This window comes from Lagopus leucura, unplaced genomic scaffold, assembly GCF_019238085.1.
Source record: "Lagopus leucura isolate 7727_CA_CO unplaced genomic scaffold, USGS_WTPT01 Super-Scaffold_1, whole genome shotgun sequence".
Taxonomy (NCBI): Eukaryota; Metazoa; Chordata; class Aves; order Galliformes; family Phasianidae; genus Lagopus; species Lagopus leucura.
Window position 1 is genome coordinate 26,637,438 of NW_024962250.1, and position 24,442 is coordinate 26,661,879.

Here is a 24,442-nt window from a genome sequence, read left to right on the forward strand (position 1 = left end):
GTTCATAATAACGCAATTAATTAGGAAACTGAACTTTTCTGCCAGTTTTTTTGCTTTTCTTTGCTTAAATATTTATGCTGTGAGAGTAGCCCATCTGGTTTAGATTGTAGGATGAAAATCACAAGACTTACCCACCATCCCCTGACTTGTAATTCTGGGAAAGACTGGAAGTAGTTTGGCAACACAATGTGTTTTCCTGCCTCCTGAAGAAATAAATCTCCAGCTCCAGAGCAGACTCAGCCAACAACTGGGTAATTTCAAGACCTAGACCCAAGCTATTTAGGGAGCCAAATCCAGGTTCAGATCTCTGGTAACACAGTGGGTGAGTTCACATTCAGGCTCAGGCCGCCATAAATTTAGTCGTAATAAGCTTTGCTATCTGTATTCAGGCTGAAGTCTGGCTGTGTTTGGACATCTGGGTCTGGCTGTCCAGGCATTTGACACTAGAGTCAGGGTGTTCACAGCATGGTTCCTCCAGTGGGTCAGTGAATATGAAAGCAAATAATTGCTACGGCTGCAGCTTTTGCAGAATTACAGCTTTTAGTGAGGTTTTAGAGATTTATTGTTTTTAAGGCAATGGGGCAAGTGACACATTCCACACATTCCCAGAGCCTTGGATGTGATCCACTTCCTGCATTAAGTGGCGGCACATCCAGGATAGGAGCATCACAGCGTGGATCTTCCTCTGGGTGGATCAGTTTGGAACACATCAAGGGGGGCAATTTCTATTCTCTTTTTCTCAGCTAATCCAGATATATATTGATGCTTCCAGGAGCATACTGCCACTCCACATCACAAATATCTGTGTCCCTGTGGTGGGGGGTGAACATGTTGGGAATAACAACATTTGTTACCATTTTCCCCTGCAGAGTACAACTCTCAAAAGCAAGTGGGACCATTGTTTAGACTAGGCTAGATAACACCATGGTGAAATATTTGAAATAACAGGAATTCTTTACATGTTTGTATTTTCCTCTGTGGGAAAGAGCAACACTGGAGAAGATGAAAGGTCACAGCCCACAGGCTCCAGCCAGCAGGTGCTAGGACTTTTTTGCCCATGAGATTTTGGCGCTGTAATATATTCTGCCCCTCCTGTAAATGAACCAGCAGCAAGGTTATAAGACTCAGATGTGTGAGACTGAGTCAAAAGACTTCAGAAAGGTTTTGCGCATAGCAGGGCTGTGGCACTTCCAGTAGTGCATGGACAGTGGAAGGGGAGTGATGCTCCCAGCCTACTCCAGCACCCCTACAAGGAGCCAGTAGACTCCTGGGCTGCCCAGCACAGTTGCAGTGACAACTTGGCCTGATGAGTCTCTTACCTAGCGCTCCCCAACAGGGTCAGAACTCTACAAACAGACGCCTCTGTTTAAGAAGTGGCCATAGTGCCACTTGTTTCCATTATTATTAGCTAATTGAAATACCCAGATACAGTTCCCTCCTCCCCCTCTAACCCCAGAAATAAAGCAGCACACAGCAGCCCTGGGCAGGCAGGCTTGGCAGTGGGAAGGCTTTGTGCTGGCTTTGAGCAGCAGCACCAGGCATCAGTTGTTGGAAAAGCCCTCTACTGCTTTCACAGCCTTGTCTAGAAGTATGGTGACACAAAACGCTATGGCTCACTGCAGGACAAACACCAAAAATAACAGTTGCTTACAGACAGCGTAGTGAAAGTTCTTGATGTGGTGATTGAGCAAGACCAAGATTTTTCCACAGGGAGAGCAACACTTTGCTTTGAAGACAGATCCAATGGCTTTAGCCTAAACAAAGTGGGAACAAGTGGGTGCCACCGCTGGAGGGATTTGCAGATAGCAGAGACACTGCAGCAGAAGGAAGCAATGTGCCCTGACCTCTGGCTGTCAGCACCAGGCTCTCCCACCCCCAGAGGTTGGAGCTGGGCCTTCAGCATTAGAGCAGACCCTGTCCTATCCCATCCTTGCTGAGCAGATCAGCTCCTGCCCAGACTCCACCATGATATAGCCTCAGGCCCTGCACTGGCAGCAAAGCATTCCTGTGTCACCTGGTTTTTGCATCTGTTCCCAGACCCCACAAGAAGCAGCCACAGCAATGAGATAGGTGGCACAGCCTTGGGAGCAGAAAACAGCTGGGAACAAGGTGCAACAGTAGTCCCACCTCCTGCCTGGGTAACGAAACAGAGAGGACATGGGGCCATCATAGAATGGCCTGGGTTGAAAAGGACCACAATGATCATATAGTTTCAACCCCCTATGTGCAGGGTCACCAACCACCAGACCAGGCTGCCCAGAGCCACATCCAGCCTGGCCTTGAATGCCTCCAGGAATGGAGCATCCACAACCTCCTTGGGCAACCTGTTCCAGTGTTACCACCCTCTGAGTGAAAAACTTCCTCCTAATATCTAACTTAAACCTCCCCTGTCTCAGTTTAAGACCATGCCCCCTTGTCCTATCACTATCCACCCTCATAAACAGCCACTCCCCTCCTGTTTATATGCTCCCTTCAAATACTGGAAGGCCACAATAACCACAATCACCCCAGAGCCTTTCCTACTCAAAGCTAAACAATCCCAGTTCCCTCAAACTTTCCTCAAAGGAGAGGTGCTCCAGCTCACTGATTACCTTAGTGGCCCTCCTCTTGATCCACTCTAAGAGCTCCACATCCTTCCTTTACTGGGGGCCCCAGGCCAGGATGCAGTACTCCAGATAGGGCCTCAGAAGAGCCAAGTAGAGGGGGACAATCATCCCCTCTCCCTACTAGCTACCCCTTTTTTTAAAGCAGCCCAGAACACAGTTGGCCTTCCAGGCTGCAAGTGCACACTGCTGGCTCACATGTCCAGCTTCTCATCCACCAGGACCCCCAAGTCCTTTTCTTGTTACTGCTGCTGCTCTCAAAATCTTCCCCCAGTTTGTGTAAATATCTGGATTGCTCCAACCCAAGTGCAGCACCTTGCACTTGCCCTTATTGAACCTCATTAAGTTTTCATGGTCCCACTCCTCCAGCTTGCCCCTCTAGATGGCTTCCCTTTCCTCTAATGTATCAATTCTTGGTGTCATCCGCAAACTTTCTGAGGGTGCACTCTATGCCATTGTCTGTGTCACTGATAAAGATGTGGAAGAGCACTGGTCCCAGGATCGACCCCTGAAGGACACAGCTTGTGACCAGCCTCCACCCTAACACAGAACCATTAATGCCACCAAAGGCATCTCCTGAGCAATACCCCCTGCCACTTCCTGGAGACACTAAAGACAACACAGAAGAAAAAACACAGTCTCCCAGGAGGTTAAATCAGCATCCATTACTAAAAAAGGATAAAGGGAGACAACTTTTCTCAGGAAGCAGCAAGAGCGAGGCTCTCAGATGGAGCAAGCAATCAGAAAGGCTTTCTTGCCTTTGGTTCTTCAAATCAGGAATGAACCAGATGTATATGAAATATTAAAAAAAAACCTTGCATTACTTAACATGCTGCGTTATTGAATGATGAAAAACAAGCACTGTACCAATTACACAGTTTCATGAGAAAGGAGGCTATCTCTCCTCACACCATTCCCTGCAGAAGAGATCACTGCTCAGTTCTGTTCACTCCCTGAACTGGCACTTGCTCCCCACACAGCAGCGTTGGCAGCTTCTCTGCCTTTACTCCCTCTGAACCAAACTCCTGGAAGCTAAAGACAGGGCCTTGCTTGCTGCCACATCTCACAGTGCGTGGCTGGAGCCACTTGAGATGTCACACAAAGATGCAGCTGCATTGCTTCAAAATGAAATCATAACAAAAATTAATGTATTACTTCTCTGAAGAACCTTAAAATGATACATTGTGTAAACAGTGAATTTGGTCTTGCTTCTGCCCATATTTTGACCTGAGAGACTTTAAAAAAAAAAAAAAAAAAAAAAAGTGGTTTGGAAGTAGTCAGGCTGGTTCCACCCTCTCCCCCCCTCCCAAAACTGCATGCTAGTGCTGTTTGCTCCAGCAGCAAGGCAAGGCCACTCTTCTCCAGCCATGCTGAGCACAGAGCACTCCCCACGCGCTGCCCTCCTCACAGGGAATGGGGCCAAAGCCAGGTGGGATCCACACATGCTGCAGATATGCAGATATTTAAGCAGCAGCAACCTTGAACTTCACAACTTCCAACCAGAGACTGAATGCTTTTGAAGCAAAATAAAATACTTGGAATTTGCAGTACTGCCCACTCCAATAACACCCTGTATCTAAGCGTCTGTTTTTTTCTGGAGTACAAGGTGGCTACATATTTGCAAATGAATGGGTGAGAAACTCTACATTCATGAAGATATGAGTGATCACAGGACTGTGATGGCATCGCTGAGACCAGTATCTGCTGTCAATCATCTGCCAGCAATAATAAATGATGGGTCTAATTCAACAACATTCACATCTAGCTTTTATCTATATAAGAGTCTCAAAGTAATCTTCCATTGCTCTGCAATGAAACTGGCTATATTTTTTGATGAACTGTGCTTTAAAAATGTGTCTGTACTTGTTATCACCATGCCTCGGTTATGAAAGCCTAATGCCAAAAAAATGAACTTGCTTACTACATTATCAGGACATGCTTGGGTTTTTTCTGCTCTCACCATCTGCTTGCTTTCATATGCTTTCCATTACTGAGACAGCATATTACACTGCTAGCAGAATTAGTAAGAATAATTTAGCTCCCAAAACAAACATGATAGTAAATACAGTGGGCAACACTCTGCTCTCTCCTTAGGCTCTGCAATGCACTGAAGGCTGTTCTGTGCCACTTGAATGGATCAAATTTCCTTCACCTTAAAGGTCCAGCTATAATTCCTAACATCTAATTTAAAGGAATAAGGTTTTTTTCTCCATTACAATGATATGCTACACTGTCGAGCTACTTACTGAAGTAGGCACAAACTATGGCTTATCTGCTGTACCATGCATGGAATGGTCTCCTTAGGCTGGTGTGCCCACTGGGCAAGGACAGGCATCAGCAGCAGCCTTCTGAGGGGCCACGGCTGCGCTCTGCAGGCAGAGGGAGAGAGGCACCCCAGAGACTGGAGCCACAGCCACCTCCCCCTCTTACAAAGAGGGCTTGGACCCAACAGGCTCTGCTGCCTGGCTTCCACATCCAGCCTCCTTAGTGGTGAGCTCAGGGCTTTGGGGTCATACTTTAAGGCAGGGAAGAGCTGACGTCAAGAAAAAAAATGCTGGGGCTAATAGTCTCCATTGGGGTTTTATTCTTATGACAGATTTTTATATGAGAGTATTTTGAGATGAGACCTTTTGAGAGTATAGCCCAATAAAATACTGGCTTTTGATTACAAAATATAAAACAGTGCTACACAAAAAATACAAGCATGTTCGTAACCAGCAGTGACCTGGCCATTCCTGCTTTTCTTAGAAATGAAGAAAGATTTTTCAGCTGTGTATTCTCTCGTTCTGCTGGGAAGTCACGCACTTACCTCCTCTGAAAGCTCTTCAGCATCAAGATGATGCTACACCCCTTTGTCTCAATCATTTCCACTAGCATCTCTACAAGGAGATGATTAGTTTGAATAAGAAGAAAGCAGCAAAGTGAAGAGGTTAACTCTCACATGGGAAGAGCAACACGGGGGAAGGGCTTGGAGGTGAATCTGAACATCTCCTCTTTATTGCATAATTACAGAGAATACAGAAGCACCACTTGTCACCACCTTACACACACTCCTTTCTGCCACATTGACTAAAGCTTGTTTTCAGGTTATGCCATAAAAGAAAATGAATGGAAGCAGGTTTATCTCTGAAATGAATTGAGCACATGGCTACTGATTCTCTTCTACCATACAGCACTATTCTGGATTGTCTGAATTAAATCACTGCATAACAAAATAAACTGTAGTATATAAACATTAATTAATATTCATAGTAAGTGAACTTCCTCCCAGATTTACTTCTGTTGAATAGCTCTTGGCTCCAGTCCTTGAAAGCCAGCACTGAAAGAGCAGAGCTAAAGCTGTTATAAATTATCATTTGCAATGGCAGTGTCATAGACTAGAAGTCTATCAATGTGAATCATCATAAATCAGGAAGGAACTTGCACAAAACGTGCTGCTGCAATAAACAACAGGCTTCTACAACTGAAAAGCATGATTGACATCAAGTTCTTGATTCAAGAAAACATTATAATATACAAGCTTCTTTTCCACAATATGGCCCTGTACCCTTTTGAATTGGGATGTTAGAAATGTTACTTCCTTGAGCTGGTCAACCTACTCTGCCCTCAGCTGGAAGAGCTGCAGGCAAATGGAGCTTAATAGAAAACTAAAGACATTGATATATTGTTATTGTTTGTAGCAGTCTCACCTTGATTTCCTAACGCAAGGAAAACAATTCATCTTGTATTTATATGGCTAATAGCTCTAGGAAACTTGGCTATCTAATGTAGCATCTACTTTACTTGCAGAAGCTGTAATAGACTCTTCTCTGTGGCATGGTAAATCATACAGATTGCATAAATAGGTAGACCTGAAAATGAGCACTGCTGAGGATCTACCCGTCAAGAGACTCCCATTGGAAATCAAATGACCATTTCAACTGCCAACACAATATAAATCTTTTGTTATTGGGTTGCTTTGTTGTGGTTAGTTGCAAATGAATTTGATTATTACAAAAGGGAAGATAATAACCAGGAAACATTTGAGCTTTCCAAGTTGCAAATACTTCTCCATTGACTTTAAATGTGTCTAAACATATACAAATCAAACCAAGTTAGTGGCATCAGTGCCTTCATTATTCAACATAATTCATCTCATCCTATGAACAACAAATTAGTTCTTCACATATTTGTCATGATTAGGCTAGGTTTATGAGTGATTCATAGCAGATGGATAGTGGAATACACAATAAAGGATGGGGAAAACCCAAGGAGGTTGCTGTCTCTGCCACATCTCAGACAGGGAAGGTGGTGAACATGTGGTGAACATGCTAAGAGCACTGGCTTCAACCAGAGCAGAGGCAGACATTAGCATGGAATTTGTAGAGCTCAGATATTCCTAATGAAGACCCTGAAATACCTGCTCCTCAGACAAGACAAACAGGTTTAGAGGGGAAGATTTTACTGCCTTTTTTTTTTTTTTTTTGGCACATTTGGAAAGCAATCCTTTAAAATTTTTTTTAAAAAGAATTATTAGGGTTGGAATCCCACAGTAAAATTCAGCATGAGAAACCCCATGTAATTATTGTGAAAGTACACACCTCTATTCCCTGCCAGCCTAAGGCAGGAAATAAGGTTAAGAAAAGCTGGAGAAATGGCTACTCAGCCTCCACTAGGGCAGAATAAAAAAAACTTGAAAGGTGTAACAAAAACACTGTCCTAAAAGCTACTCTATTTACCTGTGCTCTGCAAATCCTTGAAAGGTACATGCTGTTCAGGAAAGATGGAAATAAAGATTATCTCGGCAGATGGATGTTATAACACCACAGTGTGATAGGTTATAAAGCAAAGACAAGGCAGCACAGGCCGAAGGCGAATCTCTTCAAGCCAGAATAATTCCAAGGAATGACAGTAAAAGTTGGTTCTATTGAACCTTTGAGCAACTGGAGAACAGCATCAAGAAGGGCGTCAGTTCCACGATGCATTTACAGCAGTACCGTATCCAATGCCTACACTGCAGAGTAAGTGCAGCCAGTAGTACTATGGTCCAGGTGCTCAGTGAGAGCATCAGATCTCTTCACCAAGGAGTCAATTCGATGGTTGGACTAGATGATCTTGAAGGTCGTTTCCAACCTTGCGATTCTATGATTACAGAGAGCTGCATTTAAGACCTGGTTTCGGCGAGCAGAGAATACATCATGCAAGAGCTAATCATAGACAAGAATTCTGCAGCGAACAAGCATGGGCTGGCTCACTTAAAATTAAATCAAAGAATCAACAAAAATAGATCTGCTACTATTTATTGAACTACCAGGAAACAACTAGTGAAAATAAGTTGACCAAATAACTCAAGGACTTCAATTTAAAAAGGACTTGACATTCAGATCAAAGAAACCTTCTCCTAAGTTAGAAGGGCAAAAAAACAACACTTCTAGAGAAATACTTCAGATCTAACAGGATGAATAATCACTTCAAAATGGCTATTACTCACAGAGAGATCAGACATACCAGGTTGCCAGTGCAGTCCTGAAATATGTTGACCTATTTATCTCCTAGCAAAAATCTAAGGCACTGCCAAGCTCTGGTTTCCTCTGTCACACTCCAAGTAGTGGAAATGACCCCACTCACAGTGCCACAACCACCAAAGGATGGGGCCAATGCATTTGGGACATGTTTCTTGCCACAAAACCTCATACCTCAAAACAAAGCCAAACTGGTCACTAAGTCCAAGCAATCTGAGCACATACATGCCATGGAAAGGGAGAAGCATAAGATAGGAAAATTGACTTGGAGCTCAGAGAGCAAAGAAACACAGTGGAAAATGCTGAAAGTGAAGCATTGCAAAGGAAATTAAAGTAACAAATGGCTCCTAATTTATATAAATAAAAGTAGACTGAGGCATAAACACAGAACTGATGGGAATGATGTAAAGATCAGAGAGAATCAAACATAAATGGATACTTCTGTTTTCTGTAATAAGATGATACTGAATTTAATGGAGGATAGACTATATTTAAAGGATGGATAATGGAAGAGAAATTGGAAGTGCTAGCTGTTTAGATGGGGATGAATGGACCAGCAGGGGATGAACGCCCTCTCAGTTCTGAGCAACTAGGACACTGAATACCACCATAAAGGGGCACAGGCTTCCTAGAAAACAACACAGGTAACAACTACACTGGGAAAATGAAAAGTTATCCAGGCAGCTGTACATCCTTTTGCCAGGATAATTTTAAAATATATGTGGGGGAAAAAAAATGTCTGAGCTTACCAGAAGTTATCTGCTATTTATCCCCAAAGGGAAAACAACAAAAAAAAGAAAATTACAGTTATTTGGACTTTAGCACAGTGTTCACAATAGCATCATGTCGTAATTTACTATTTAAATCGGCCTGTGCAATTCACAGCACAACTATGCAATAGGCAGCGATCAGGCCAGAGCAACAGGACAGCAGGCTTTGATGGAAAAGAAAGGATCACACCAACAGAGCTTTCCACACAAGGAGGGACAAAAAGTACCATTCAAGGACTGCTCTTGTACAACATTTTCATTAAAAGTATATGCAAAAAGAAAGTTAAATTTAAAATATAAATTGATATTAAGAAAGTTTTTTGATGTCACAAATTTAGGAAGTATCACCAGGCAGCAAAGAGTAGGAATATCAGGCAGGATGACTTCAAAAAACTGAAATTAGCTGTATTTATATGAAAAAGCAAAGGCTGGTAACAGAACAGTTGTAGTAAGAAGGAAAGTTGAAAACTAAAGGAAATTAAATCACAGGGTACCCAAAGGCAGGGTGATTCCTTCCAGAATACGAAGATATGTACTTGGTGAGCTCAGAAATGTTATTTCTCATCACCGAAAAAGCAGTTGTACCATTTCAGCTACTGAAGGGCACCTCCTGCAGATCTCCAGACTGTTCTGGTAGCAAGTAGCACATGAAGATAAGCTCTTACTGTGAACATTTCACGTGTGTGCTGTTCCCAGCTCCAATAAGGTACTGGTACCTGAACAAAGCATTTCATCTCTCTGGACTAAGTGTTACGCCCTCAGCTACTCCAAATTGACAAAGCTCTGCTGAAGCAAGCAGAGCAAAGCTGTAGCAAAGCTACAGTAGGTTGCTAGAGATCTAGCCATATCTAAAGGAGAGAAAAATACACAAAAAAAAAAATCACAGCTACTAAGCATGGCTTTGTGCTGCAGCCAGTACTGCTGCCCTGAAGGCTCTGGTTCACAGAGGGGTTCTGGCACAGGGAAGGGGGTTGCACTTGCCAAAGGAAATACTCTTTGCAGTATTAGCTTCCTTCCTGCTTTGCAGTGCTCCAAAGATCAACCCTCTGAATTCCCACATCTGCCCCAAGAAACAGCTGAGCTCGAGGCATAGGTGAGTCCCTCTGGCATTGCAAAGCATATCTGAACATGGGGAAGCTGAAGGCCAGTTATGCAGGTGGAACAATCCCAGCTTGTTTTCTGCTACTTCAGCAGGACCTGAAGTGGTTACATTTTAAAGAGAGTCTATAAATCTAGCTGTACACACATACACATGTATTCATTTAATTTCACTCTTATGAGCAGCTATATAAAAGCCCACAAGAACTATTTGCCAGACTTCCCCCTCCTTCTTTGCTAGATTATAACAGCTGGTATACGGATTTACATTTCAAGCCTAATGCAGTAATTGCAACTTTAATAGTGTATTATCCTTTTCCTCCTGAAGGGACCTGGCTAAGAGTGTCACCCTTAAATTAACTGTAGAGATACACAGAGATGGATGCTTTATCTAACGGTCACATCATTTCTGGTCTTTAAAAAGAAGTTCAGCATAAAAAGGATAGTGCAACTCCAATGAAGTGATAGTAAAGTGCCTTTGTTCACCTCAATGATTGCAATTTATGACATCTTACCACCACACCCTTAACATAAAATTCCTGGCTATCAGGAAAAGGGGCTCACCTCCTTGCCTAGGGGAGCAGCTCGAGGCAACCCCAGAGCACACCTGGGGGGGAAGGAGCTTTGAGGAGGAAGCCAGTTTCTAGGGCTAGGAAGTGCTGAAACAGCTTGAGATCTGAACTGATAAAGCAGACCAGCATTTTTCTCTCTACAGCTTTTTTTTTTTTAGTAAGAACTTTCACTGTTACCTACCAACATTTTTTGTCCCTTGTCTTGCCTGTATAAACCATCCATACACCTTTCTTATCCAGTCTTGTCTGGTTAAAGAATGGACAGTGTGCACTCTGGCAGCAATAATGTCTTCCTAAGTCGGAAGAGAGGTGTATTTGGGGTGTACCAGGCTCCTCCCTCCATCCTCAACTGGATTAGTGGGGGCTGGGGACACATCTCTCAAGCTGCAAGGTTCTGGCTGAGGACATCAACTATGCAGGCATTTGTGACATTAAGATTAATCTGTCTGACATAAATAGAAACACCTGTGCCACAGCACCAAAAGAAACGAGAGCAAGGATTAAAAGAATATCCCGTTGATTACCAAGGATGCAGATCACAGGTTAGTGCTGAGGAGTGCAGAGTGTTTTCACACAAAGACTGGTTGGTACTCTCCATCAAGTCCCCCACCAGGGATAACTCTCCCACAGATGTCCTGTTCTTTCATAAGAGGAAGGTGGGAGCAAAAATATACCAAACTCTTTTGCCATCATTCTCCTCTTGTCCTACAGAAGGAAAGTGGACAACCATTTCAAAATGGGAAAACAAAGGGGAGAAATCTTGCTTTACATCTCTGTAGCAAGGACTGAGCAAGGTTTGAGGCCGGAGCATTACACCATGGCAATATTCCTAGAGATTATACAAGGACTTACCAAAGGCAGCTTGTCACTGCCTAACAAGAGACATATTAAGGGCTCCATAGGTCAGTGTCTTCTGTCCCTAGCGGGTATGGCACACACAGGAAATCTTTGTGCACACATACATTAACTTAAGACCTTGAGCAGCTGGGACTGGCCAAACATTTAAAACAAAATCACCTTCCCTTCCACACTGTTTTACACTACTAAAAATACATTCATTTCATAACATAGAGCAACAAGTGTAAACAGAGGTGTTTATCAGAGTCTCTTTGGACAGCACTGGGAAAATGGAATAAAAACTTCACACTTTGAGATTACTCCCTCATCAAGATCCCCTCTATTTTTCCCAGAATGCTAAGTTTCCTGGACATCATTCATCACTTAGGTTTTAATTAAGCAGTCTGTGTGCCCTGGTTTCAGCAAGGATAGAGTTAATTAGCTACTGGGAAGAAAATTAACTCTACTGCAGCCCAAGCCAGGACACTTCACTCTCTCTTTCTGCAATTTCCCCTTCCTTTTTCTTTGGTTCCCCCCTCCCACACACACACACACTTTCTCTGTCAAAACATACCTTTGCTTTCATTTGCAAATAAAGATTGGCCAGATTCAAGCCACTTACCAACAGAACTCCCTTTGGCAAGGTTCAGGATATTGGTTACAACTTCTGCATACCTGAATCTCGCTGTTCAGTTCATCTTGTCTTTCTGCAAAAGGCTACTGTCTTGTCTTTCAACTGGACTTACATTATTTGCTTTCTGAAGGAACAAAAGTTAACATCTTACAATTCAGTCTCCTACTGACCTGTATGTGACCTTCAGTCTTTCAGCCAAATATCCTGAACTCCCCTTTTTCTACAGTTCATCATGATTCACTCATTACAATACATCTGCTTCACTTGGTGGAGTCCTGAGTTTTGGAATAAGCTTTGTAGTACAGCTATAGTAGCATTAATAACACCACTGCTTTTTGGCATTACTCAATTGAGAAGACAGAAAAGATCTCTTACTAGAGATCTCCTTTACCACTACACTCAATATAATGAAAGAGGTAAGAACTGAAACTAGGATGAGAAATGTTTTCTGAATCTCTGTTGCAGGCTGCAAAGTGCTGTGCCATCCCTCTTCCCCCCCTTGACACATGGGTCCATGCCTCTCCCAGGCCCCCAGTAAGCACTGACACACCCAGAAAACAAATCTCTCACGGGGTAACACACATGAGGTAATCCTGCCTGCTTCAACACAGTGAGGCAATATCTCCAGTACATCCAGAGGTGGACACAGAGCAATCAGGGACACATCAGATGGGAGGAACAAGCAAAATCAGCCAGCCAGAAATTACAGCTGAATGAGTTGGGGCTGCTTAAACTGAAAGGAAATCTGAGTGGGGACTCAACAGCATCCTTTCAGTGAATCCAGATTGTTGTGAAGAGAAAGGAAATAAAGTAATTTCAATGTCTGTGACAGATTGGACAGGAAGTAATTGCAGAGAAGTAATGGACAAGCATATAATTGCAACAGTGACAATTTGAGAGATTTAGGTAAGATATTAGGGAAACCATAAATAGGGTAGAGATGCATTAGGTAAAACAAATAGTCCTTAGGATACAGCCTGGCTTTCAATGGTGCAGAAAAATGATGCCTCGCAGCCAGTTCAAGCTGTGTTTCAAAAACCGTATCTGCTACAGCAGCTTCCATGCAGATCCCCAAGCTCCCAGTGCTATGTCTCAGCCCTGATAACAAGTCCAGAAAGCACTGTGCCCTGCCCACAGATAAAACAGTTCTCCATGTAACTTACCATCTAGAAGCAGGCAGCACAGGTTTCATTGATGGAAGGACTCAGCAAAATACATGTCAGACCTTTGGGAGACCATGCAGCGATGTCCAAGCATCAACTGGTTCATATCAGCACAGGTCCTGTTACATACACTGTTCCTGAGCCACAGTATAGACAAACCATTGCATTCCACTTCATTCTGATCAAGTGGTGAGAACTACAAACCACAGAGTTCAAAGGGAGCACTGCCATGAGCCTGAACAGCATGAAACACCAAAGAAAAGTGCAGCCTTACTATCCTGGGAGGTTTCTAAATGTTATCTCATTTCAGCCATGCACAGATGGTCCTTATCTATGCTAAAGAGGAACATATTTCCTTTCTATCAGAGCAGCAAGATGCTCCAAGGCTGCTGCTTGCCCCCTGCTAATAGGGCTCTGGAAGACACAGCAAGAAAGGGCTCCAGTTTCTGTAGTGCAATTGCAGCACGTGCCACTCCTACAGAGCTATTTCTGCCTTCTACTAAGGTGTGCAGGCAAAGGCTCCTGCAGGAGCTGGCACTGGGTTTCTGGGCGTTGCATTGCGCAGCCCCACCAGAGGCTCAGCAGTGCCGCAGCTCCTCAGGTGCAGCTCCGAAGCCACTGGGTAACAGGCAGTGGCTGCAGCTGGCAGCACTGCTCTAGGCTGGGAGGACACAGCCCCATTTAATTTTGCATCCCAGGTTCTCCTGCTCTGTGGAGAGCCTCACCGAACTGTCAATCACTGGGGGACAAAAGGAGAGTGCTTTTTAGTTGTAACATGTTAATCCCTGCCCCAACTGATGCCAGCGGTAGCCACAGCACGAAGCACAATGACAACTGAAATGCTTCCCTGGCCCCAGCTTATAACAATACCTCTGTAACTCCCTGAGGCTTTGTGAGGATTAATTAGCTAATATTCACAATGCTTAGAAGATAAAAACTACTCTGTGAGTGTTAAAGGACTGTGTCATCAGGATATCAGGAGTTACTTCTGGCTCCATGAGGAGCAGTTGCTCCAGGTGATTTTTGCAGCACACAGCAGGCTAATTTTCCACCGCTTGTGGTGAACTTCAGACCTGATTGGGAATTCTTTCAGTGAAAGACGCAAGGGTCGTCTTCTTTTAACTTCCTCTCATTTACAAGGGCTGAGCCCTGGAAGGTTTAAGATTTCCAGCACTCACCTGCAGAAGTCAAGCTGCAGGGATGGCAAGGAGAACAGACAGAGCACACATAGCCCTGCTGAACTCTTTCACACAGACAACACGCAGTATGGTCCAAACACACACCTCTGCAGAGCAGCTTCTGGGAAGCAGGTTACAGCTGGAACAGCTTTAAGCTCAGTTTGTGGCTGACTGCTCAGTTTCAGCCACACCAGTAATTTGCTTCCAATTGTCCCCGATGTCTTTTACCCAGCAGCGACAAAAGACAAGAGAGACTGTCATGTTTGGGAACCAATTCAGCTATAAAGACATATATGAATTTCAGAACATGATAAGGGCATAATCACATCAGGTTTGTAGTGCACGCTGTAGCTCAGGCACCAGCAGTCCATCACACCAGGGCTGGACACAGTCCACTGCCTTCTAGAGCCCCTGCCTGGCTCAGTGCTCAGCTGGATTCGATCCCTTCCTCTTAGAAAGAAAGCATCCCCATTGAGCCCTGGGTGCTTAGAGCTGATTGTAATTCCAAAATTATTGTCACTTTAGGGAAGGAAATATATATATATAAAACCACAACCCACTTTTCTAAGCACTCTGCGAGAAGAAAACCAATTCCTCAACTGACAGTGCAACAGAGGGCTTTTGAGTACTCCACTCAGGTCTAACATTTATGGGACTAGATTTTTAAAAAGTTAAACAGGATCTGAAAGCAGACATCAGGTGGTGTATCTGGGAGCTTCTTAGTAGCCAGTTTCTATCACTGTCATCATAAATTAGAAAGCTGTGGTCCAGTGACTTAGGCACTTAAATCCCTTTTGCTTTCCCTGGTTACTCTCAGCAAAAATTGATTATTAGCTTTAAAAGTGGCAGAAAACAAAACACATGGAGTGTGATTTTAAAATACCTTGTGATCTATTTAAGTGAGCCAGCATTTTCTAAGGAAGAAGCTGGCTTGTCAAGGTATTATGATTCTTCTATCTGGGCACAGTTGGAGAAACTTAAGTAAGCTTCACATCTCCCACCCTCTGGAAAGGAGGGGGGACTTAGCAGTTTTCAAAAAAAAAAAAATTTGAAGTGATATAATTTAAATGCATTTTAGCCTTTTGTAGCAATTGGACAGATCAATACAATGGGAAAGGTATTACAACAAAGGTGCAGTAACTGAAGGACTGGCACAACAGAGAGGTGCTATAATGTAAGGTAAGATGATTGCTCACCCATATCAGAGGATTAGAGGCTCACAGGGGAAAGCCTCACCAAGGATCTCCAAGAAGGGATCCTTTCCCAGTGGCTGTCAGCCTTTAAATGAAGTCTAAGAGAGGTGCAGCCAGGCTCTGGTCACACAGCTGAATTGCCTTCACCTGTGCTGCCAGGGCTGACCAGGTCCTTTCCCCAGGTGCTCAATTAGTGGTTCAGGCTCTGACTTAACCGTTCCCACACTCCTTTCAGTAAAGGTCCACAAAAATTAGGCAGGAATTTGAGATTATGATGCAGATCACTAAATTTTGGGTCCTGGACCCAAAACAAATCTGAATTTCTGAAAGTTTCCTGTTTTGCATTGTTGTCATCCAGAATCTGCTGCTCTGAGGAAAGCCAAAAGTAACAGTCTCAACAGAATGCATGGAAGTCAGAGGAGGCAGCAGAACCTCTGAAGGCTACTGAAATCAGTACTTCCTGCACCACATGCATACACTTGTGCTGGAGGACTTTGGAGACACATCTGTTCACAGATGATATAAGGTTTTTTCTGCTTTTTCTTTTTCCCCCCTCCAGCTGTTTTTCTTGCTTAGCCTAGAGGAGATTGCTCTGGCTTTTAAGGGGGCCTGTTCAGAACAGATGCTGAATTGGGACTTCAGGCAAGATATTCCACAGTCTTCTCTGGAGAGGAGACTAATGCATAAACAAAGATTTCACAGTCTTATCCAGATAGACATCTCTTGGCTTTCCCATCCTGGACAAACTAGCCATGCTGAAGCAATGCTAACTGAAAACAGGAGACTCCAGCACTTCTGTAAAAACTTCCTGCTATTAATAATTAGCAGTACAAATCTCTTCAGACACATGAAAAGCAAAAAAGAATGGCAGAAGCTATAGAAACATTACTTAGGTAGGAACAGGATGTGTGAATTCTTGCCCATATTCCATAACTTATTCCAGTTACTGTTGTCCAAACAGGAATGTAACCATCCCTCTCTGTTCGCAGGCTATGACTTATCATTTATTTTACAGAGGGACTACCACAGTGCCTCCAGCCGCAATGGCCCAGATAAGGTAAGTCTTCGTTCTGTAACCACAACCAACTGAGTTACAGAGCTAGAAATCCCAATGGGGCTGCTTCAGCTACAGCAGCATTCCTCCTGCACATTCTGCTTTCCCCCCCTTCTGCTACTCCCATCTTTTCAGCTCCGAAATGCTCCCTATTTTTAGAACACAATTTGGATTAAAAATTAAGCAAAATGGGAAATAGCAGACTGACAATCACCATCCCAAAGCACTGTATGCTGATTTCAGTTACAGCTTGTCTTGGCAGCATTCTCTTTCCACTGAGTGGAATGCAAGTTTAACAAATCTTCCCCTCACACTCTCCCACTTGTCTGTTTCCCTGTTTTACCCAGTGTACACTTGATTCCTTCCTCTCTCCTTTTTCTTTTTTTTTTTTTTTTTTTTTTTCTGATGGATGCTTCTCTCAGGAAATAATGGAAATTTTCATAGCATACTTGCTCTCAGGTTAATTCTTAACATGCTTGAGCTGATGAAGCTCACGTTGACTGAAGTACAAAGGAGCAGCTAAAGGAGATGGCTGGGAAGAATTGGAGAGGGACAATGACTTGATATGGATGAAAAATTTCAGTGGCATAAAGAAAAAATGAATCTGAAGCACAAAGCTTTTACCTATCCAGAACTGCTTTGAACTTAATAGAAAATAAAGTCCTCATAAGAGAGCATGAGGATAAAATCACTGTCTGTTATGTGCTCTTATTTATAAAGCACAGTAGTGTTGCCTGGTGAAGCACCCGTGAATATAAGGGGAATCATTCAAATGATGGAAATGCAGAGTAACTTGCTGGAGCAAACAGTTATTCCAGCTGTATACATCTTCAAAATTGGGTCCTTATTCTAAGAGATTAGTAGCATTACAGGCTGTTCCAGAGACCTTTCAGTCTGTTTCCCCTGGCTATTGATTAGCCTCTTTGCATAGGCTACAATCATGACAGCTGAGATACAGCTGAGCTATGAAATGAGGATCAGGGAAGGAAAGGTTTGCCAGAATATCACAGACAGCCCTTGTTATTTCAAAAGTATCATGATACTGAGTCTCAGATGACTCCAAAGTGTTTGAACTAATATGTTCTTTCTAATCCATACATTATTTTTAAAGTGCAAACATTACATAAGTGTCACCTGGAAGATCTTCACTGCTTATATTTACTATAACAGCCTTAAAATTACTCTGTTATTAGAAACCAAGTTTATCAGAATAGGATTGCAAGCAGCTCCACATAGAAAGGCTACAGGTTACATCTCTCCAAGCTATAAAAGTCATCAAAATTCAGATTTGGTCTTTCTGGATCACAGGGTCCGAGCTCGCAGAAGCTCTAAGCAGCATTTCAGTAGGCTGGTCCCCACCTCACATACCTCTTCTTTCAGTAAGCAGGTAGCACATATCATATCCTGGACCTTCAGCACAGCCTTTAGCAGCAGTCCTGTCCATGTTGCCATTCCACTCTGAAGACAAGCTTTTCTATCCAGCAGGTATCCTGACATACAGAGGTGCCCAACCAGGACACCATTCCAAAGCCATTCTCCTCAGTAAGGCCAATTTCAAGCCTCTCTTTAGCACCATTTAATACCTCCCATACAGGCAGGTGTCTCTACCTCTAAAGGCATATTCGGAAGGTATGGATGAGCTGGGTCAAGCCAGCTGGGTGCTGCTGACATCTGTGTTATTCCTAGGACTTGCTGGCCAGCCTCTTCATACCAGCACAAGTTTAGCTACTTCCAAACATACTGCAATGAACCACCAAAAGTGCAGAAAGGTTGAATGCAAGTGGGTATGTGCAAAAATTATGCCTCAACTGCAAGCTGACTAGAAAGTATAAAGGCAGCCAGAGAGACCATTTGTCTGTTTGCGCTTCTGAAGATCAGTCATTTGGTCTATTAATTGCTGCCAGGTTCAGTAGTAATATATGAAGATCTCTTTTACTGCAGTTAGCAGGTGCTCACCACTGCATTAATGAAGTGACCTACTTTGTATGCTCAGTGGTTATTTTCCAGATCTGAGTATCTTGAGCGCAGACAATAAGATCAAAGTGTTCCAATCTGTGCAAGCTGTGTGGGTGCAGCTCCCAGGCCACGGCTGCAGCCCAGTGCTCCTTCCACACTGAACTTTGCCAGGACTAGGTTCTTCATGGGAAGAAGTAGCAAAGAATAACATCACACAAATAACTTCTCTATTTTCAATAGATAGTTTAAACCAGGAGGAAGGTTCACGGAAGGAAAAAGAAGGTTAGAAGAGGATTCAAGAAGAGGAATGCCCAGTGCTCCTCCACGAGAGGCGAGAACTTCTACCAAGTTCTTTTTCTGTCATTGCATGAAGTGCAGTAATGATGTGAGAAGCTCACTAGTTATTCAAGCAAAAAACTGTTTACAAAAGTTGGCTCCTAAGGCCACTTCAGTGCATAGGAAACCTCTGCTTTGTGGTATGAGTGCTTCACAGTGAGCCCTGACATCTGACCCTTGCGTTGTTGTTCAGGGATCTGGTGGAAAGTCACCACCACCCTATCTAGCCTCCTACTTTCCTGGTTTTCTTTCCACAGATAGAAATACATAAAGGAGGAGGTGCAATATCACCAGCTTATACCTGGGAGTGAGGCTCGCAATGTCCTCAGGGCAGATACAGCCATCATTCAGCAGACCAGCATCTGGAGCATGGGGTGTAGGAGGGGCTGGCATCTTGACTCAGGATATTTCTAGAGATATGGAAACAAAAGGAAGAGCTGAATGGAAACAGTTCAATGCATGATTGTATAGGTTGGTATTAGATATGCAAAATTTGATTTATATTGTTTGGCAGAAGCATACCATGGTCACTAAAAACCTATTACTTAGAAAATCACCCAAGATGGAAGCACTTCAGAAACACCAGCACGTGGTGAGGGGAGCTGAACTGCTGGTTTTCATCCACAGGGCAGTACCTGAAGACACACGAAGGCAAGTGGTGCTGTCATCATAGAGACTTCAGGCTTGTATTTACTTATACATAGTATTTTTGACCACATTGGAGCAGATAAAATCATGTTTTGCCAAGGAACTAGGTAAAGAGGGAAACTACTTCACAGATAGGTGATAGTGGGATAGGAGTATGTTTGCTTTGGCTTCTGTGTAGGGCTTTCTTTTGTTCAGCCCTAAAAGAGCAGGTGTGGGTTCTGCAATGTCCAGACTGTGTGACTGTGTGTCTGTGTCCAGACACTGTGTGCTTAGTATCACTTCTGTCAGACCATGCCTTGGGGAATCTGTACCTTTCTGTATGGCTTCACTCCCTGTCCCTCCACTGCCAATGACATACAACTCACAGTGCTGCTGGCCCAGGGATGAAATGCACTGAGAGCACCAAGTCTTAACCCCGAGGGAAAGTGGCACAGGAAGAAGGGAGAGAAAAGGTGCAGCACAGCAAGTCATGAGGTAGGGCTGCTACTCCACAGCATCTTCTGGTGCATGGGATGAACTTCCCTGCTACAGTGATGAGCTTCAAAAGATGCCTGACTGCATCAAGAAAAACTTCCATACAGGAAGGGTTGTCAAGCACTGGAACAGGTTGAGCCACCATCTCTGGATGTGTTTAAAAACCATTTGGATGTGGTGCTCAAGGACATGATTTAGCAGAAGGTTGTTAGGGTTAGAGTAGTATGGTTAGGTTGTGGTTGGACTCGGTAATCTTTAAGGTCTTTTACAACCTAAGCAATTCTATGATTCTATCTGAGTACCAAATCCCCATCCAGGTATCTAGGCTGAACTGCTTTGGTCTGATTTTCACAAACAGAGATTATCTGGGACTTTCATTGCATCTCAACACATATGAGCATTTTAAATAAAAGGAGAGGTTCTCTCTTTTTGTGCTTTGCAAGATGTTCACCCAGGCTTCACCTTCTGTGTTATGCTTGAAACATCATTTGAGTAATAAGAGAATATATCAGGTGTTTCTCTAATGCGTATTGAGTCGTACTCTCTCCTGTTCTCGTAAAAGCAATGCTGAAGGGACAAATCTGGCATACAACTGAGGTAGAAGATGTTTTACAGAATCACAAATCAACAGGCATGTTTGCAGAGCTTTTCTGTTTTAATTCTTCCCACTGAAATGTGTTTAAATACAAATAAGTATGTCCTGACAGTATATTCTAACTGAGCACTGAAATATTATTGTATGGAAACGTATAAGCCAGAAAGTAGCATTGACAGGAAACCAATTGAAACAAAAGAGCAGTGTTACTAAATGCCAACACGTAAAAAGGAAACACCGTGGTGAAGTAAATGGGGATCATGATACCATCTCAGTTTTCCAAACTGTGCTGTGATAAGAAACAGAGAATAAAAGCTGTTATGATATGTTAACCAATGTGATTATACCTCATTGCATAAAAATACAGAGAAGCCTCTATATTAGAAAAATCATTTGTTGAAATTCAGTACCACATGGTGCGACCTTGGAAGGAAGCGGCATGCATGAGGAATGGCCACATGGCAGCAACGTGCACTGGCACTGGTCCGATGGGTGCTGTGTCACAGAGCACTCAGGTGAGTTCATCACTTACATTGAGTTTGTGCAACAGATTCACTGTTTGAGGTGCTTTGGCCAAGAACCCCAAAGGCCTACCTTGTCAGTGTCAGAAACATAACCAAATAAACAATGTAGCAGAGGTAAGTACTTCACCATATCAAGCAAACATACTTCCCTCTGCATGTTTGCGGGTGAGATTGCCCACATGGCTTTTTGGAAGAGCAGTTTGCAGTCACTTCAGAAATAAGGATGCCTGCCAGGCTCTCCTAACATCCCATAGCAGAAGTGTAACAAAGTGTTACGTGCAGCTGTAGTTACTGACTGAGCTGGAGCACAAGCGCTGTGAGTTCTAAGGGGAGGAGCTGGGCTGAGATGCACTGGAGGAACTTAACATTCCCACCTATATTTTCTCAGTAGTGTCTAAATGTTGTAATTTGCCACTGGAACTGAATCAAACTACAGAAAGCAATATGGGCTCATTGCAGTAATGGACAAATTGACATTGCCTGAGGACAGCACAAGCTCTGACTGCCCAGAAATTCAGGGAGCATCTCGCACATGCTGTGAGAAGCTGAAGTGTGTATTTTTAAGCTCTGGAGCTTGGCAAACTTCGAAGCGGCTGAAAATTAGATTGATTGAGCATCAGAGACAAGAGCATTATTCTTATAAAACTCCTTCACTGTTCCCAGTAAAAAGATTGTTGTAAGCACAGAAATGTAAGTGCTTTGACAAGAAAAAGCAACAGCAAGGAGTAGACATTGGCTGACTTCTGTAAACCTGAAAAGAATTAATCTTTTGAAAATAGAAGTCAGGATCTCAGCTGTGGAATAAAAAGGCTCAGTTCCACTCTCTTCAACATAACTGTGCTATCTGAGCCATCTAGCACTGTGTCACATTCACAAGACATTCTGGTACCACTGTCATGGATTCCTCCTTTTTCTAGCATGGGCAAGGGAACTGTGGTGGGAAGAGAAGTGCAAAGCAGAGAGAGGAGGAAAAGGTTCCTTTTCCATAAGGAAAGAAAGAAATGCAATGAAGTAGTCCAAGCACAGTCTACATGTATGTACACAGAGCTTCACGAGTTGTATAGGAGTCACACTGCACTCCACAGCGTCCACCTGAGCAGCTCTCTCTGCGGGCAGTGGGAAGGCAGTCTGCCCAGAAACTCCTCTATTGCCCCAGTTAAGGAGCAGGCACGGTCACAACTGGAGTCCCAGGACATCAGCCTGGAGAGCCATGCTTTGTGGGGACAGCACCTGGAAGTGGGGAGAGGGCACAAGGGATCAGGCCTGTTCAGAGAGAAGGATGAGGAGGAAGCCATGACAGTGACCACAAGGCTGCAAGCCTGGAGTGCACAGTGGAGGGTTTGCTTGAGAGGGATGGCAGTGTGTCTTTAGTCAGCCTGAGGAAAGCAAGGAAGCCAGGATTTGGAGTAAACACGCTCTTGCTGGCTGCTGAGGACTCACCAAAGGATCCGGTGTGGTCGAGCAGCCAAGGAGGACTGGGGCTGCAGCTTGCTGGCCATCTGTGCCTGCCAGCCTCACGCCAAAGCTGCTCCCTGCAGGACCCTTCCCTGACACACGCTCTCATTCTGTCAGGCAAGGGAGAGAAGCGAAGGAGGACAGGTACAGAATGCTATCTTAAGGGGGATTTTCAGTGTTAACAAATTTCTGCATTCCTTTAAGAGCTGTGACTGATTGCACCAAAATCCTCTTGCAGACAATCTGAAGAGCTGAAGAGTATAATATAAAAAATGCATGTGTTATGCAGAGCCACACTCGTGTTATCGCTCTCCTACCTGCAGCACATCCTGTGTGCCTCTGACTTCATTTAAGCTACATTAGACTACGGACATATTTTAAATAAACGCCCACTCTCCGAGAAGCACCAGTTCATGTGGTTACATACACTCTGCATTACATATTGAACCTCTCGTCCACAGAATTCAGTGCCTAAGTAAAGGCAAATTTGTATCCAAACAAAAACCTCTTGCATATTTACCTAACAATTCTCCATGAAATATTCATGTGCTTAACTACTGACACAGTAAAACTTCACACCAGCTTTCCTAACGTGTATGCCTGCATCTGTGTATGCCTGCAGCCGGCATCTACATGCATTTTTACTCCTTGAGTGTAACATCCCATACACATTCCTTGGGGCAGGTGGTTATTTACACTCACCCTTGTCTCTGCCGTAAACATCTGAGAGGAAACAGAGGTGGAGGAGGAGGACTGGCTGAAGGGCGTCCAGCATCCCACTCGCTCCCAGCTGTGACACACGGTGTGTGCTGCGGCTGTATTTCTGACAGGCCTTTCTTTAGTTGCAGGGAATCTCTCGCAGAATGTCCCCATGCTGTCAGGAGCACAGTCTGATCACAGGCACTGCATTTCTCTCATTCAGAAGGACCTCCTGGCCACTTGAGTGGGAATCTGAGGAAATGCCTCAGGCGTCCCCACCTGTGGGCCGCAGTGCTGTGCCCACGTGGAGTTGCTTGTAGCCATATTTGCCGTGCCAGAGGCAGGCTGGGGGACGCAGTCAGATCATTTTGAATTTGTAGATTTTTTTAAATGAAATTGAATTGAAAGAAGCATTAGCTTCATCAAAAAGCCAAATTCCGTTAGAGTTATCAAACATCACTCAGCTGCGAACAAAGTTCTGCTCTTTCTCTGTGCTTATTTGCTCTTTTCATGTCCTTAGCATTGATTTCCCACAGGTTTCCTACCACTACGTACAGTCTGATGAGGAGATTCTTTCATTGGGCCCCTGCTGCATCGTCCTCTAACTGCCTAGTGACAACAGACACAATTAGCCTGAAGGGGGGGAACAGCCAAAGAGAATCCAGTGAAATGACAGCTGCAAACATACCATTTGATACCCTTCAGTGTGTGCTAATGACTCTTTTCAGCACATGCCAGTGAGAGACATTGTGAGCATGACTGAGGAGTGGAAAGGAATGAGAGCTGAAGAAAGTAACACAACATTTTTTATCAAAAGATAAATGCACAGTGAATCATTATAGATAATCCCTTGCTTATGCATGAGTTTACACATGACATACCACAAGCAGAAGGAGAACGTGGTCCACTTCTGCCCTCAATTACGTGGTGCAAGGGCCAGGCAACTTAAGGGGAATGGCATCTCCTGGAGGAGAGAAGACAGAGCGGATCTTACAAGGTTTATGAATATCTGAAGTGTGGGTGTCAAATGGATGGGGTTCTTTCCAGTGGGGCCCAACAACAGGACAAGGGGCAATGGGCACCAACTGGAACATAGGAGATGTTCCATGTAAACATGAGGAAATTCTCCCTCACTTTGAGGGTGACAGAGCA

At 43.8% G+C, this 24,442-nt stretch overlaps 1 protein-coding gene across 5 annotated transcripts in view; it reads right to left on the reverse strand.

Moving 5' to 3' along the window:
- Positions 1 to 13,435, reverse strand: part of FOXN3 (forkhead box N3) — a 196,348-nt gene extending 182,913 nt beyond the window's left edge. For 3 of the 5 annotated variants that reach the window (XM_042862693.1, XM_042862684.1, XM_042862673.1), the window contains exons 1-3: positions 13,179 to 13,435; positions 12,004 to 12,139; positions 11,069 to 11,249 (exon numbers count right to left, since the gene is read on the reverse strand). The gene's annotated coding sequence lies outside the window, so the exon portion shown is untranslated. The remainder of the gene's footprint in view (positions 1 to 11,068; positions 11,250 to 12,003; positions 12,140 to 13,178) is intronic. The other 2 variants (XM_042862643.1, XM_042862666.1) reach the window with 2 other exon arrangements.
- Positions 13,436 to 24,442: the final 11,007 nt, after the last annotated feature.